Genomic DNA, 12,543 nt, shown 5'->3' on the forward strand with positions numbered 1-12,543 from the left:
TTATAAGGTGGTAGAAGTTGTGGGACTTACCTGTCGCTGGGCCAAGGTCAGAGGGAGCAAAGCACAGCTTTATTAGACTTTGGAAAGAGCCCAATAGGAGGCTCTTTCTCACATATATATGTCGTAGCTGGTAAAATACCTGCCAGCAGCTTCTAACCCTGCTGAAAGGGAGAGCTGTGGCCAGGAACCCAAACCTAATATATCAATGTAAATCTTATTCCTATCGCATTTTATTCCTTACTCTTTCTCTCCATGGCTGGGCTGTATGAGGTCACTAGGAAATTATTAGCGTTCCCTTCCCCCAGGACTAAGGAACACACTTTATGTTTCAGTTCTTGCTACTCAGATTCACTCTGGGAGGGGATTAGGGGTTTATGTCGTTTTACAGCAGAATCAGAGGCCCCCAGAAATAGGGGTACCTTAAAACACCATCTATCTGAGTTTCTCACTTTACACTGGAGGAAGCTGTGGCGTGAGCTCTCTGCTGTCATGAAGCAGAAGGAAACTGGGTTAAAACGCATCAGAAAGTTGCTCCCCACCTGGTTTTCTCCCCTAAGCAGCAGACTCTTGACCGAACTAGACAATTCTATTCACAGCATCCAGACAGGTCTACAGAAGAATACCTGTGGAGACTTGTAACTCAGGACCTTATGACAGCTGCATTAATTCAAAAGCCCTGACTCCAGGCTCTAACCCAGAGACCAGCTGCCCTTCTCTCAAGTGATAAGCTAAGCTTGTATTCGTTTAAAAATAATCAGCTTCTAGTTCTGGCTAAGAGATGGATGAAAATGCTGAGCTCCAAAGACCGACGAAAGACCCCCTGCTCTGGTCTGCCCTGGATCCTTCTTGCAGACGCTGGTAACTCTCCTCGGGCCCCCACACGGTTCTCCTCTCCTGCGACTGCCACTTCCTCTCCTGAGCCAAAGTCGTTTTTTCAGCTTCAGCTTGTGTTTTTTCTCTAAGCGTCTTTGCTATAGCAATAAAAGGCTAGTTTTACATCTGACAACTTTTTACGAAAACGCTAGATAGGGCGGAAGGTGGCGGGACGGGGGGAGGGGGTGTCCAACATACAAATGGATTTGCTCCATTGGCTGGAAGCAGGGTGACTTGATATTTCCTGTGTAATATTAATAAACACTCGCCCTAAGTGGAGCAGGCCAGGGTTTTTCCTGCTTAACCATTTCATGACTCTGTTCCATGGATGATGTTGGCAGGGAAGAGTGAGTCCTTGGGGAGCTGTTGGGATTTCTTTTTTAATATAGCTTGATCTGATGCAATAACTCTCCGGAAAATAATTTACCTAAATTAACAGAGTGATTTTCCCCTGGACAGTGCTCTAAACCCCAAGCCTAATGAGATTCGATTCCCTTGGAAAACATTCCCTCCACCCGGTGTTAGACTCACAAGGCACTGAGTGAAAGACTTACCGTTATTATTCCATTTGTCATGACAACCCTATGAGATGGATACTGTTATCATTCCTATCTTACGAATAAATATGCTAAGACTTAGGTTAAGCTGTGCGATATTATACGCATGCTAAGTGGCAGAATTAAGTCCACCTGGTGGGTGCTCTAGCCAAAGCAGAGTATTTAATCATAGTACCAAAGTCCTCAGGCACCCATAGTGATGGATACTGCTGTATTTTTTGTTTGTTTTTGCAAAGATAAGAGAACCTGTGCTTTAAATACAAGCCAGCTTTCTTAGAAAGCACGTTTCCCTTCCATGTTCAAGTACCACCCTCTTCAGAATTGACTTGTAACCTCGTGCATCCTTTCAGCTCTGCTGTCTCTAAACATTTTGTCTTCAGTTTTCCAAAGTCTCAACCATTTGGCAAGTTCATTTATTGGCAAAGCTGGAGGTGGCAGTAGTCTGTGTTAAACCCAAAATTTACCTGTGAAGGGGAAGGACTTGAGTGACTTCTGTGGATGAGGAGGGTTAGATCCTGAACAGAGATTCATGTCGGAAAACTCAACTGAAGAGTTCCCGTCATGGCGCAGTGGTTAACGAATCCGACTAGGAACCATGAGGTTGTGGGTTCAATCCCTGCCCTTGCTCCGTGGGTCGAGGATCTGGCGTTGCCCTGAGCTGTGGTGTAGGTTGCAGACGCAGCTCAGATCCTGCATTGCTGTGGCTCTGGTGTAGGCCGGCAGCTACAGCTCTGATTAGACCCCTAGCCTGGGAACCTCCATATGCCGTGGGAGCGGCCCAAGAAATGGCAAAAAGACAAAAAAAAAAAAAAAAAAAACCTCAACTGAACGTCTTGAAAGTCTGGGACACCAACACGTGAACCCACTTTGCCTCTTCCAAATACCCTTGAGTTTTAGCGCACCCTGGTTTTGTAGTTCTTACTCTCTATTCCCAATACCACCCCTTTATATATTTTCTACCTGATTCCACATTTCAAATTTATTTTATTCTGCTGCCTCTGGGTGATGTACTCTAGAGTTGTCTGTTAGAGTCAGTTGATTTACAGAGTTGTTCATTCTTCTCTTTCCTTGCTGTTCTTCTTTCTAAAGTTCTTTTCACTGTTCAAAGTGAAGCATTAATGTCTCCAACTATTACTGATGAATTGTTCATTTCTGTGGGGTTTTGCTTTATGTGCTTCGGGCTCTATTGTTAGGTTTACTTTACATGTACCCAATGGTCATTGCAGTGTTATTTACAATAGCCAAGATATGGAAGAAACCTAAGTGTCCATCAACAGATGAATAGATTTTTTTATGTGGGATATATATATTCATATATGTAATATTTCTATATATGTATGTATATTGTGTATATATATATATACATATGTAGGAATATTAGTCATAAAAAAGAATGAAATTCTGCCATTTGTGACAGTGTGGATGGATCTAGTAAGTATTATACATAGTGAAATAAGTCACCCAAGAAAGACTCTATGTTATCATCTATATGTGGAATCTAAAAAATAAAACAAACGAATGTATATAACAAAACAGAAACAGACTCACAGATATAGAGAACAAATTAGTGGTTACCAGTAGAGAGAGGGAAGTGGGGAGCTGTGAGATAGAGGGAGAAGACTAAGAGACACAAAATACTATGTACAAATGAGTAAACAAGGATGTATGTCACAGCATAGGGCAATATCGCCATTCTTCTATAATAATTTTAAGTGGAGCATAATCCATGAAAATATTGAATCACTATGTTTTACGCCTGAAACTAATGTGATATTGTAAATCGACTACATTTAAATTTTAATTATTATAAATTTAATTTTATGTTTATAACTGATACTTCTTGAGAAATTGTCCCTTTTATCTACGTATAGTACCTTTATTTGTCTCTTGTAATAATTTTTTTTACTTAAAGTCTATTTTATCTCATATTAGCATAGCCACTCGGCTTTGGGGGGGATTACTGTTTGCATGGTGTCACCCTTCCAACCCTTTTACCTTCAGCCTATTTTTGTCATTAAATCTTAGTGTGTCTGTAGAGAGCATATAGCTGGATTTTTTAAAAATCCCTTCTATCTATATCTGCCTTTTAATTGGATTATTTAATACATTTATGTTTAATTAATTACTGATAAGGTCTGATTTATGTCTGTTATTTTGCTATCTGTTTTCTGTATGGCTCATGTTTTTTTATTTCCCCATCCTTAAATCATCGCAGTCTCTTTTATTAAATAGGTATTCTTTAGTCTCATGTGTTAATTCCTTTGTTTCATTTTTTTTTCAATAATTTTCTTACTGGTTGCTCTGGGGATTACAATATATTTTTGAATTTATAACAATTTAGCTCAGATTAATGCCAATTTAGTTTCAATAGTATAAAAACTTTGTTTCTTTATAACACGGTTTCTTCACTCTTCCTTCGTGTTGTTATTTTCATTACAAATGATATCTTTGTAAAGTATGCCCATTAATACTGATTTACAATTATTGCTTGTATGCATTATGTTTTAAATCAAACAAAAGAAAATATAGTCAAGAGCAAAATATATAGTTAAACTGTTTTTACATTTACCTGTATAGTTACCTTTACTGATGTTCTGATTTCTTACACAGATTTGACTTACTGTCATGTGCCTTTTATTTCAGCCTGAAGGATTCCTTTAATATTCTTATAAGGTAGCTCTGCTAGTGAAAAATGCTCTGGTTTTTGTTTATCTTAGAATGTCTTAATTTTACCTTCATTTTTGAGACATAGCTGTGTAGGATAAAGTTGTCTTGTTTGATATTTTCTTTTAATACTTGGAGTATGCCACCCCACTGCCTTCTGGACTTTGTGGTTTCTGATGAGAAATCATTGGTTAATCTTACTGGGGGCCCCTTGTATGTGATTGATCATGTCTCTCTTGCTGCTTTCAAGATCCTGTCTTTGTCTTTGACTATAATGTGTAAAAGTAGGTACCTCTTTTGAGTTTAGCCTATTAAGCTTCTTAGATGTATACATTAAAGTTTTATATTATGTTCAGGAAGTTTTCAGTAATTACTTCTTCAAGTTATTCAAATATTATTTTTATCCTCCCTTCTCCCCCACCCTACACACCTTTTTCAGATTCTTATTATGTATATATGGTTATGTTTGATGGTGTCCCATGGGCCTCTAAAGGCTCTGTTCATTTTTCCTTTTTTTTTTTAATGTTCCTCAATTTGGATAATTTCAACTACCTATCTTTAAGTTTGCTGATTTTTTTCTTCCTGTCTACCCAAATCTGATCTTGATAACTTATAGTGAATTTTTCATTTAAGTTTTTGTACTTTTCAACACCAAAAGTCCTGTTTGGTTCCTTTTTTATAATTTTTATCTCTTTACAGATATTATTAATTTGGTGAGACATCATGCTCATGCTTTCTTGTAGTTCTTTAGACATGTTTTCTTTTAGTTCTTTGAATATATTGAAAATAGCTGACTTGAGTTCTTTGTCTCTTAAGCCTATCAAGGAGTCTTTCTTGGTTTCTAGTGACTCCTTTTTTTCTGTGTAAGGGCCATCCTTTCCTATTTCTTTGCATATCATAAATTTTTGTCAAAACTGAACATTTTAAATCATGTGGCACTCTGGAAATCAGATTCTTCCCCCACCCTCCAACCAGGGTTTGTTGTTATTGCTGTTTATTGTAGTTGCTATTGTTTGTTTAGTGATTTTACTGAATTATGTAAAGTCTGTATTCTTTGACGTATATCAACTCTTAAAGCTCTGCTTTGTAAGCTTAGTGATCAGCGAATTAGACAGAGATTTCCTCAAATTCTTAGAACCAATAAGTCTCTCAGTCTTTGTCAAAAGGGCCTGTGTGCCTGTTGACCATGCCCTCAACCCTCAGTGAGCAGTTAACCATGCTGCCTTAGCCTTTGGTTCTCCCTGGGAGGAGCCTCAAAGTCACCCACAGATGAGAGCTTAGATCCTTCTCAGGTCTTTCCTGAGCATTCACACAGCTCAAGGCAGGCACATGGGCTTCTAGCTTCTCAGGAATGTGTCAAAGCTCTTCAAAGCCCCATATGGAGATGTTATGCTCTAGATTTTTCCTTTGAGCTTTTTGGTTAGTCAATTATTTGCCCCAATTTTTATCTACTATCTCAGGTAGCCATAATATTAAACAACTGTCTTTCGCTGTTTTCAACACTAAAGAAAAGACTTTCCACACAAAGTGAGCTCTAACCCAGCTTAACAAGGACAGCCTTGAGAATGGAGTCTTCCAAGACACCAACAGACAAATAAATAAGGACAGTTCTCTGGAAATGAGGCTTTGAAAGGGTTCCAGCCCTGTTTTGCTCCCTCTAGTGGGTGCAGGATGCTCATTTTCACTGATATTAGAGATAGCTGGTTTTCAAGGTTACCATGGAGCTAGAAATGAGGGAGTGGACATAGGGGAAATTTAAACGCTACTGTTCATATCAACTTTTCATACCTATACTCAGCTGCTTTTCTTAAATAAATAAGAAAAAAGTCTGGGAGACGTATGGTTCCAGGAATTTAAGGAAATCTCTGTCTAATTGTTAGATGATTATTATCTAAGTGTTACCACTAAGCTCCTCGGATTGCTTCAAGACTTTAGTTAATTTCCGTAGTTTTGAAGGAGTTGATCCTGAAAATTTTTGCCAGTGTTTTCAACGCTTTTATGGGGAAAAGGATCTTCAGGGGTTCTCCTTCCATAATGTTCACTGAGGTCCAACTCACATCATTTTATATCAATGTGTCTTTGCTCTGTTTGACCCACTTAAGTGTTTTGCTGCCTTTGCTCTGTTTGACCCACTTAAGTGTTTTGCTGCTCTGTTTCCATTCCTTTCCATTCCCGTTTCCTCACTCTCCACTTTCAATCAAAACTTTTTTCCTACCTCAGATCTTTCAAATATGGCTTCACTTCCACTGTCACTGGCCTTACTTAGAGGTTCTATCATCTCTCACTCAGATTTCTTCAACCATGTCCAAATTTGTTCCTTTGCAGCATGTCGTCTTCCCTTCCGATCTATTCACTACCCTATAGCTAGATGGATCGTTTTAAAATATAAATTTGACTGTGTCTTCCCTTGCTTAAGCCCTTCCATAAATGCATATCACCTACAGGATAAAGTCCAGTCATTACTATAGCAGCGAATACAATGCCCTCTTGACTCGGCTCTGAACTTCCACTTTGACCTTACATTTCTTAACCTAGCCATACATAAATAAGCAATTCTATATAAATTCTGCACTCAGTTATTAACATTCCTGTCTCTTGTTCTCCCAGTGGCTTAATTCATCCAATACATATTTTTCTAAATACCTACTATGTGCCAGGCCCTAGGCAAGGCACATGAGAAAAGGAAGTCAGCAAGACAGGCAGAGTTCTTCTCCCTGTGGATGTCGCATCAGAGGGAGAAACTGACAATAATCAAGCCAGTTAACAAATAAAATGAATAACTTGCAGAATGCTTTAACTGCAATTAGGGAGGACAGCAAGAGGAGAAAACTTCATGAATTGGTTTCAGAAGGAAAGTTCTCTCTAAAAAGAAATATTTGAGCTGAGACCCAAAGGATGACACAGAGTCGATTAAGTCATGAGAGGAAAGCGGCTCTCACTGCAAAAGCCTTGAGACCAAAATGAAACTCAGATAGAAATTAAAATAGGGAAAAATTGTCCCAGAAACCTCCACACATTCCAATGAACACACACACATGCTCACACACGTCCATGCTCAGTTCCTCAAGTGAGTAACTGCTGACTAGACCAGCTGACAGATGGGAAATCCTTGCACGGAGCTATGACAAGGGGAAGTCTGTGGGAAAAGGTGCTGTTATTTAGCTGGCCCACCCCTGTGAGGGAGTCCAAAGTTTCCCTTGGACTCATTCCCACCTGAACTTCCACCCTTATGAGCTAAAAAGGCCTTTCACATTCATGTTTTATACAAAGAAAGAGATGAGGATTAAGTAGCAGCTGCTTAGGGTTAGGTACAGAGAAGAAACACATATATGCTTGGTGGTAAAATGATTGTATTTTTAAAAGAAACTTAAAACCTTCCACCCATGCTTCTCAGAGCTGTGATCCAGTTAAGGAGTGCTGGGTAAGCAAAGCCCTTCAAGGAAGATGGCAAGAGGAAGGAGAAAGTGTTCCACAAAGACGAGTGTCAACTGGAGGGTGGTAGACTCTTGCAACTGAGTATCCAGCTCACAAAGACAGACCCTCTGACAGTCAGGATTTCTTGTAGAAGGAGAACCACAGCCAGGTGATCCTGGAAAATTCCTCCTGATGCTGACACTCTGCATGTATTCATTTTATAAATAACTACCGAGTTCCCACAATGAGCCAATCCCTTCTCTAGGTCAAAAGACACAACAGTGAACAAATAAAGATCACTTGTAGAATTATATTCTAATGGAAAGAAAGATAGCAAGTAAAAAAAAATAAGTAACATTAAACAATGAGTCAGATGTTAGAGTGATGAAGAAAATGAAAGGAGAAAAGGGAATTAAGAAGTGCTTAGGAGTTCCCGTCATGGCGCAGTGGTTAACGAATCCGACTAGGAACCATGAGGTTGCGGGTTCGATCCCTGCCCTTGCTCAGTGGGTTAACAATCCGGCGTTGCCGTGAGCTGTGGTGTAGGTTGCAGACGCGGCTCGGATCTTGCGTTGCTGTGACCCTGGCGTAGGCCAGTGGCTACAGCTCCGATTCCACCCCTAGCCTGGGAACCTCCATATGCTGCTGGAGCGGCCCAAGAAATGGCATAAAGACAAAAAAAAAAAAAAAAAAAGTGCTTAGAATTCTCTGGTGGCTCAGTGGGTTAAGGACCCAGCATTGTCACTACTATGGTTCTGGTTACTACTGTGGCGTGGGTTCAACCCCTGGCCTGGGAATTTCCACATGCCATAGGAGCAGCCAAAAAATTAAAAAAAAAAAAAAAAAGTGCTGAGAAGTTCTGCTTCCAGCCAAGATGGAATAATGGGAGCAAGACCTGCCCTTCCACTTAACTAGAAAACCTGGGCAAAATATATAAAACAATGGTTTTCAAATCACTGGATATCAGGTGATGAAAGATGGGTGATAGACAAGAAACAAAGTGAAGTTACTACCTGGAGAGGATTTTCAGGCTGTAGTGCAAGGAGGAGGAACCAGACAGGAGCCCAGCATCCTCACTGATTTGAGAAGATGGAGCTGAGAGTCTGAGGAGATGAATGCAGTTAGAGTTCTCAGGATAGAGAACAGTCCAGAGAGAAAAGTCTGGAGATTTTCAAAGGGCCCATCTCAAGTATTTAGCAGAGTACGATCAGCCCAGGCACATGAGGGAACTACCAGGATTGGAAAAAGAGCAAGGAACATATGCCCGAAGTGTTCATGGTGTAGCAAGAAGCCTAATGTGATTGTGGTGACCCAGAAAAGAACAGGAAAAGGAGAAACCTTTAGGGTACAGGAGACAGCTCAGGCAGGAACTCATAAACCCTAGCAAAGATGTTGTGTTTGCTCCAATGAGACGGGAGCCATGGGAGGGTTTTGAATAAAGAAGCGTCATTATGTGTCTTGTGTTTAATTTTTAAAAAATCACTCTGACACTGAGTGGAGAAAAGGCTTTAGGAGCCAGGGCAAAAGCATTGGAGCACCTTAAAGGTTACTCTTATAATCCGAGCAAGAGTTCATGGTGGCCATGCCCATAGTATAGGATGGAAGTGGTGAGAATGTAGCAGATTCTGGATGTCTTTGGGGAAAAAAAATAACAGGATTTGTTAAAGGGTTTATTCCAGAAAGAAAGACTGTCTTAGTATGAGGAAATCTTTCAAGTAGACTTGACTTCTCACTTACTCCTTTCTATCCATTCATCAGGTGTGAGAAGCAAACGTAGGGCTTTATCAGAGTAAGACCTTCACCCTCTCTCTTTTTATATGTCTTCTTTTCATGGAACAAGAGTGTAAAGATCCGAGTCTTGGGTTGGGTTTGGGTTTAGTGAAATAGAAATAATTGCTCCCTTTGTAGACTTTAGTCTGAAGTCTAATTAGCTTAGGAAAAACTGGTGTTGTGTATGGCACAGCTTAGCCTTCCAGAGTTCTTTAAGTTGGAATAGGGTCCTGTTGGCAATTACTTCTTGCACAAATTTCCACTTTTGGAAGTTTGTTAGGAGAATGACAAGAACGTGAGATAGGATTCAGGTATTTCTGTTTCCTCTGACCAATTGCCATATGACCCTATCTCCACATGTTGTTTCTGACAAGATGTTATTAACATAATCTATCGCATAATGAGTTAAGAGAAGAAAATTATGTATTCATTTTAACAAAGTTTAAAATAGTATGTAATAAAATCCACATGCCATTACTGTTCATTTTCAATCTTAAAAAAAGTGAATCAGAGACATGACAAAAGATAATCTAAAAAAATTAATTGACCAAATTATTCCTAACTCTGGTATATCAGATGAATTCCTATGAAAATTAAGGGCAAGACAAGAACAATAAGTACCCTTACTTTGTTTTTTGGGTTTTTTTTTGTTGTTGTTGTTCATTTTTTTCCTCTTTTTAGAGCCCCATCTGCATCATATGGAAGTTCCTGGGCTAGGGGTTGAATCAGAGCTACAGCTGCAGGCCTACACCACACCTTGTGGCAATGCCAGATCCTTAACCCACTGAGTGAGGCCAGGGATCAAACTCATGTCTTCATGGGTACGAGTCAGGTTCTTAACCGGCTGAACCACAACGGGAACCCCTACTTTATTTACCAGACTTGTGTAACTTCTGGATAATATCAGAAGATAAAATAAGTAAATAAGATTTTTAAATATTTTATATGCCTTATAAAATATTTAAAAAGCTTTATTTGTTTGGGGAGTATACGTTGTGTACCTAGGAAACAAAAAAAACTTAAATGAAAAACTTTCAAACTAATAAGACAGTTCAATAACATGACAGCTAACAAACATGCATTTTTAAACAGTTTTTCCTATATGTCTAAAATCATAAATTATAAGCCATAATATAAGGAGATCCCTTTAACAATAGTGAAAATATTTTAAATTCCTATGAATAAACCTAAAAAAAATTCGCTGAATCCATATTAAGTACCTATGTGATATTCGTCAAATTTAGACTATAATACTACATATATATATATCCTATGATATATACTATAATACAATGTGCAAATTAACACCTTGATCCTGGGAGAATCAAAGGGAAAGGGGCAGTATTAAGGGCTGGCAATTCAGCTGCGAGGCCATTGGTACATTCCAGACAAGAGATGATAAGGCCATAAACTAGGAGAACTGTAACAGACATAGTAAAGAGAAGAAAATTTGGCTGATATTTAAGAGCTAGACTCTGACAGCGTTAGAAAAACTACAGGAGGTGTTCAATATTGAATGGAGTTTCTAAATAAATTTGTATTAACTCATAGCATAGAAAATGGTTTTGAACGAAAACCAAGGCTTGGGACGGCAGGATCAAAACTTGAAAGAGAAAATGTTTTAGTTCCAAAAGTTCAGGTTGGCATATCAAGAACCAGGCCCCAAAAGATTCTGTACATAATATTAATACTATAAACTGGTATTTTCAAACTGCAGGTTGAGCTCCATTAATGGATTGTGAAATCAATGTGTCGGTTACAACACGTGTGGATTCATTAAGCGAGAGATTAGAATAGAATAATACACCAGAGTGTATTACACATACAAGGGTAATTCGTATTTCCTGAATCTTTGTGTTTTGTATGCTCGTGTGCCTGTGTGTGCACACTCCAACCCCCCGCCGTGTGTGTGCATGTGTTGGGCCTCAACATAAAATGCATTTCTTAGTGTGAGTCATGTCAAAGACTTGAAAATCACTTCCATCAATAATAAATTAGGGGCCACATCGAGAAAGAGTTTAATTGCCCAGCTTCTCAATAGACTAGATGAATGAGGTCCAACTAGGAAAATGTATCTGCTCAGAGGTGACAAGTCATGAAAGAATTAAGAGAAGGTGAGAATTGCAGTGAAAATGCAGCCCCAGGCTGAGTCTTGCAGCCTGAGTTGGACATTTGGGAGAAGGGAGAGACTCCCCAGAAAGAGGAAGAGCAAATGCAAAGATTAGAAGGTGGGGAAATGTAACGGGCATTTAGAAGATAAAGAAGAGGTCCATCTAGCTGCAGCCAAGTTAGACTGATGGAGAGCCGAGGAGACCAAATTGTAAGTTTATCTCATAGGAGGGTTGTTTCTGACCGTCAGTGGGATGTCCTGAAATATTTTTGCTCTGGTGACTGATGTGAAGATAACAGGATGGCCTGGAGGAAAAAAAAAAAAAAAGGAACTAAGGGCAAGAGAATTTTTAGAACTCTCGTAAACAGCTAGGTCCAAGAGAATAGACAAGATTTGTGACCTAGGCCATAAAAATAACAAATTGTATGTATTCTAGAGTGACAACTTAAAAGCTCTTGGAAATGGGCTGTAAGGAAAGAACAATGGGAATGAGTTCTAAGAGAAAAGCCTCCGCCTCTACTTGTTAGCATTACCAGAATAATTAGTAGTATTAATATCACAAATAAGTATGGGAGTTCCCGACGTAGCTCAGTGGTAATGAACCCAACTAGTATCCATGAGGATGCAGGTTCAATCCCAGGCCTCGCTCAGTGGGTTAAGGATCCTGAGTTGCCATGAGCTGTGGTGTAGGCGGGCAGCTGCAGCTCCGATGTGACCCCTAGCCTGGAAACTTCTATATGCCACAGATGCTGCCCGAAAAAGGGAAAAAAAAAAAAAAAAGTATGTTACACTTCCATTACATTTCCTTACCTTAAAGTGTCCTCATATCCATTAATCAATGGATTTCCGTAATTACCTTAAGAGACAATGACAGAATATGTCACTCTCTCTATTTTAATGGTGGGAAAACCATAATCCCGAAGATGCTTTTCCGGACTCTTCTAAAATCACACGGTTAGTGACCGGATTGAATTCATCAGACCTTCTCATTGTGAGCCAGGCGTCTCCCACGAAACCACAAGCCACACCTTGAGCACAGCCATCCTCAAATAATGACCCATCAATGTGTTGATTAAAATTATTCCAAGCATTGAACGGGCTCAATATTTCAGAGAGAAAGCCCATTAGAAAGGTCACTGTGGCTTGGTGTAAGTT

General features: G+C 39.4%; 1 protein-coding gene across 39 annotated transcripts in view; it reads right to left on the reverse strand.

Moving 5' to 3' along the window:
* The window catches only part of RAB28 (RAB28, member RAS oncogene family), a 561,352-nt gene that overhangs the window by 369,811 nt on the left and 178,998 nt on the right, over window positions 1-12,543 (reverse strand). For 7 of the 39 annotated variants that reach the window (XR_014811779.1, XR_014811794.1, XR_014811789.1 and 4 more), the window contains one exon: window positions 11,632-11,693. The exons of 29 other annotated variants lie outside the window; for them this stretch is intronic. The gene's annotated coding sequence lies outside the window, so the exon portion shown is untranslated. Of the gene's footprint in view, window positions 1-9,905; window positions 11,694-12,543 lie in introns of those variants that run through there. 3 more of the 39 variants (XR_014811808.1, XR_002346346.2, XM_084970630.1) reach the window with 1 other exon arrangement.

This window comes from Sus scrofa, chromosome 8 (genome assembly GCF_054392235.1).
Source record: "Sus scrofa isolate SSC_HxYL_T2T_F1_AM1 chromosome 8, Sscrofa_HxYL_maternal_Yorkshire_Landrace_v2.0, whole genome shotgun sequence".
Lineage (NCBI taxonomy): Eukaryota > Metazoa > Chordata > Mammalia > Artiodactyla > Suidae > Sus > Sus scrofa.